The sequence below is a fragment of the Plectropomus leopardus genome, chromosome 10 (assembly GCF_026936395.1).
Source record: "Plectropomus leopardus strain MGB_pleo_1.0 chromosome 10, ASM2693639v1, whole genome shotgun sequence".
NCBI classification, from domain to species: Eukaryota; Metazoa; Chordata; class Actinopteri; order Perciformes; family Serranidae; genus Plectropomus; species Plectropomus leopardus.
Genome location: NC_142185.1, coordinates 5,349,411 through 5,354,715, shown reverse-complemented (window position 1 = coordinate 5,354,715; position 5,305 = coordinate 5,349,411).

Below are 5,305 nucleotides of genomic sequence, written 5' to 3'. Positions count from 1 at the left end.
ACTAAACTACTAACATTGGAGCCCATTTCCTGCAGGGAGGGAATTGGATTTATACACCTCTTGGTTGAATGCTGTGGTAAGGAAAAGCTGAAAAAGCTCTTCAACCCCAGGTTTTAGCAACTGGCTTAACCTCAACGATTTTATCTTTTCTAGCATAAAAGAGAGGTTAGACAGCAGAAATGTGACAACCTGCACAGACACTGACCCACAGGGAGAACATGATCTTACACCAAAGATTATATCCTGTGTGACAGCGATCCAAAGTGTAAGTTGGTTTGGTGTAATGTGATGTTAGGTGACTCATACCTTCAAAAATCCTGAGAACTCAGAGAAAGTGAAAAATAATAACATGGGACCGGGAGGCTGTGGCTCACTGTGAACCACAATGAGATGTTTGGACTGATCCTCTGGGAACACGAGCTCACAGGACTGCATGGTATGTCAAACTGTTCACGTACAGTCTCATACAGGAATGCTTCTACTGATAGTGGAATAATGCTGCTGCTATTACATATTTCTGTTGTTTTTCTTCCATAATTCGGTACTTAGGAACATTCACAAGCACACTGACAGTGTTAACATGCTAGTGTTTAATAGGTGTTATGTTTAACACCTGCTAAAACTGTGTTCTATATAGTTTGCTGGCAATATGTCAATTTTCGTTAATATAATATCCCATTTCTTGTAAAATTACCACTTTTTTTCCTTGTAAAATTAAGACTTTATTCTTGTAAAATTACGACATTATTCTCATAAAATTACAACTTCTTTTCTAGTAAAATTACAGCTTTATTTGACTTTATTCACGTAATATTACAACTTTATTCTCATTAAATTACGACTTTATTCTCGTAATATTACGACTTTTTTCCCCTATAACAACATAACTTTATTCTAACAATATTACAACTTTTTGTCTTAATATTATAACTTTTTTTCTGTATTAATGTGACTTTATTCTGGTAATATGACAACTTTATTCTCGAAGTCTAAAAATAAATTGTTTTCCTTAATGTGGCCCTAAAACTCCTTTGTGTATCTCTAACAGCAAATCCTATGTAATGAGAAATAATGCCCCATTGTTTCCAAAAAAGAGAACTGTCTTCAATTAGAGGAATCATGGCTCCAAGACAGTTTGTAGAGAATAACAACATATATATTCCAGCTGGCTGAGGTTTACCTGTTGCAGGAGCCATCTTTGTTTCTTTGTGTGTATTATGTAAAACCAGAGCAGCCTTAATTTGAAAAATGTCTTTGGCATCATGAGGAAATGTATAGTTCACTGTGTCTCTTTCAAATAAGAGCAGACTCTGAAGCTGAATAAAATAAAAACATGCTCTCATGTGTCCTCACTTCACTCGATCTGTATTAATTTTGCTCACTTCATTTCCTCTGCAGTTACACGCAGTCTCAAGGTGACGTCTCCGAGAGCGCCACATGAATGAAAGGTATACGGTGGACCCATGAAGGACCCATTCAGCTTTGGCTGGCAGCAGAAGCGCTAAAGCCAAGTCAAGTCCTGCTGGATATCTTGACTTTTAATAGTGGATTAGGAAATCTCCTGGATGAGAGATGTGAGGGCCTGTGGCCATTATCTGGGAACTCTTACTGTGGTCACATGGCCTGGAAAACAGCTGCAATGAGAAACTGCATCTAATTCTCTGTTCGTGAGAATAATCTTTCACATTGGGTTGGTTCTCATGAGCTTGTAGAGCATGCAGGACTCGGTGCTACTCAAGAGGTTTTTTTGTCTGTATATAAGACAAATGTAAGCACATTTTTTCTCCTGGAGACTTTTTTTCATGCAAGGCCAGAGTAAACACATGTGATTTATGAATCTGCAAGAAAAGGCAGCATGATCTGTTTGGATGTGGCATGTAATGACACAAACTGCAGAGCAGAGACACTCAATGTGCTTTGTTTAGGGGCCAATTCTGCTAAATGACAGAGGGCCAGGGGCCAGTCGCAGCAGCCCCACACATGTGTCTGGAATTTTAGATAATTTCTTGGATTTAAGGAAGTTTCTAGGACTTTTGGACATTTCTGGGATTTTAGGATGTTTGTAGGGTTGTAGCATGTTTGTAGAATTTTAGGACATTTCTAAGATTTTAGGATATTTCTTTGATTACAAAACAGCTCTAAGATTTTAGGACATTTCTAGGATTTTAATACATTTATAGGATTTAGGAGCATTTTATGACTACAGAACATTTCCATGACTTGGATTTTAAAAGGTTTCTCAGATTTTAGGAAGTTTCCAAGGATTTTAGGACATTGGGGGCTTATCTAGGACCTCTGTCAGAGGGTGTGAGGGATCATCCACTGGCACATTTTCAATTAACAAGCTTCATTTTGATGCTGTTTTATACACTCTGGCCCCCTTATGTATACTTGAGGTACAAAAACAGTTTCAGTGTGAATCATTTTATTTCCTATTATGTATCAGAAAATGGTTGAGGGGCCACCATGCACCCTATTGGGGGCCAGACTTGGCCTGTGGGCTGAAGTTGAGTATCACTGTTGTAGTGCATGTTAAGACGCTGCCACAGATTCATGCAGTTTGTTTACATAACATGAGGTATAGATCATTTAAATGCGGCCATGCAGTAATCTCCAAAAATCCCATAACCTCAACAATATCATTCTGGAAAATTTACTTTTCCTCCAGCTCTTATTCAGTTTCCAGTCTCTATCTTTGTCCCTCTGCAGCAGATATTTGTTCACTTGGCACTGGTACAGCCATGCCTTTGAAACATTTCCCTCACTCTCCTCACTCTTCCTCCCACCACTTCTCTCGCTTTGGCGCCTCCTGGCCTCTCGTACCATCTCTCTTCTCCTCCTCCGCCTCTCTCATCCCCCTCTTCTCCCCTCTTTTTCTCATCACCGTCCTCTGCTCAGTCTCCCACATCCTCTTGGACTCTTTCTCTTGGTCTCATGCTCATGACTCATCGTCCCACATGGAAACATTTTCTCTGTGGATGTGAGGGAGCTTTTACTGCTGTTAATGAAAAGTTAAACAACACCCCCCTCCAAGCCGAGGCAAAAGGAAAATGTGGAAAAAGAGGAAATGTGCTTTTTCTCATCTTATCTAAACATTGCTACTTTTGATGAAGGCTTTATAAACTTGTCTGTGATGCATTTTACTATCTGATAATAGCGAGCAGTCATGTCAGACGACTGTGCACTATTGCTGAGCTTACACCAACTGCAGGTGGACACTGCCCCCTGCTGGTTGCCTCCTCTCCTCCACCCAAAGCATTCCCTGTTAGGTACAACCTGTCTATCTATCATGACACTGCTGAACAGATCATCTCCACCTAATTAAGACACTGTCAAATGTGCTGAGTCATCAAAACACTACCAAAGTCAAACTGGAAAAAACTACATTTTCTACACTGTCTTCAAAATCCTAGAATAATTGTTCATATGTAATGTGTATGTATCTGTACTGTAATGTGCAAATTCACTTATTTGCAATGAAACTGTGCAAGTGAAACTTCATGACTTATAGGCCTGAAAAAGAGCTCAGCACAATAAGTTAAACATATCAAAGGTCGCACTTTTAATTGATTTTCAAAAAATTGCGATAAAGTGCAAAATTTGAAATACCTTCAACCCTTTGAGACCTGAACAACTTGGCTTGAGTTCAATTAAAAAATGAAAAAGAAAAACATGATAAAAAGGCAATGAGCAACTTAAGCAGAAATGGCCCAAAAAACGAGTGAGAAATGAATATAAATTTACAAGAAAATTGCCTGAAAATTAGCACACGTAAAATCAAAAAACAAACAAACAAGAAAACAGATGGGAAGAGTGAAAACAAAAACAAAAAAACGATCTGAAATAGAAAAACCAGCTTAAAACCCACAATAACTAAATAATTTCAAGATATAATTAAAAACTTTTTACTTTCTCTTTTTTTGAAAAAAAAATCTAAATCCATTTGCAGGACATTACTTGTCAAGTTGCTCATTGCCTTTTAACCAATGTTTTTTTAAAAGAGGAAGAAGCTTTAAGAAGGTTTAAATACTCAGGAAAGGTATCTGAATACAGCACAGGTTTGTTCCTCCAGGTTTCAAAGGGTTAATAAAGGGGTTGATAAAGTTAGTGGCAGCTCACAGATATACTGAGGCTGATATCAGGTGCAGACAATCAGAGCAGCCCTGGAAACTGTCACAGGTGCAATCAATAAATTGATCGTGTACACGCTCCAACTCCAACAAAGCACCATTTCACTCAAGACCAGCAAATTCATCACACAATCAACACGAGATAGTTATGATAATTATGATCATTTCACACAAAAAAATCCATACAAATAATTATATACAAAATTTGTCATGGTGCATGAACAGTATATGTTCAGATGCTTTATAGAAGCTGATCACATTATGAGGAGAGAGATGACCAAGGAATGTAAGAAATGGAATGTTTTTTGTTTGTTTTTTTTCAGATATTGAACATAGTCCAGCTTCTTTCAGCTGGTGACCCCTAAACTGGAAGATCCAAAATGTTTCTCTTTGTCACAAACTGGCACAGTGAATGTGATGTGGAGAGAACAGCTTTTATAGCCGGGAAGGCCTAGGTGATCCTCATCGAGCTAACGAACCTCCACGTCAGCAGCTGCCTGATGAGACTGGGTCAACCTCAAAGACAGAGGGAGGGGCGTAACACCTCCCTGCTTAAAATCAAGGTTCCACCATCTGAAATCCCTGGACTTGCATAGCTCATATTTGTCTCAGCAAGATTATTTCTGCTCACATTCAAAAGCGTTTACATTTAAAACGCATACAAATTGAGAAAATGGTTGTAATATTCCAAGAACATAATTTAAATGTAATAAGTTTAAAGTCATTTTTTCTTCACTTTAGCAATTTTATTTCTTAAACTCTCTGTAGTCTGCTGTGGATTACAATACTGCTCTGCTGATATGATAATATCTCCTGTAGAATATGTAAGAAATTTTGGACTGCCTCTTGATGCGCTTTTTCTGATCTCGCTTTCATCAGAAGTGGGAAACTAAAAACACTTCTGATCAGGCATAAATATCTCTATTGCACGGCTTACTGTCAACACGAATGTTAACTTCACCACAGCCGCAGCTAACAGATGCCTCCCCAAAGCTTTTCAGAGGGAATCACACAAAGCAACACGTGACCAAACGTGAATATTTCAAAATGAATGTCAATAAATAAATACATACCAATAAATAAATAAATGAATAAATAGAAATGTATGCATGCATTTATTTATTAATATGTGTTTTAAAATGTTTTGTTCATGTGTTCAAATGACTGTTCTTAAA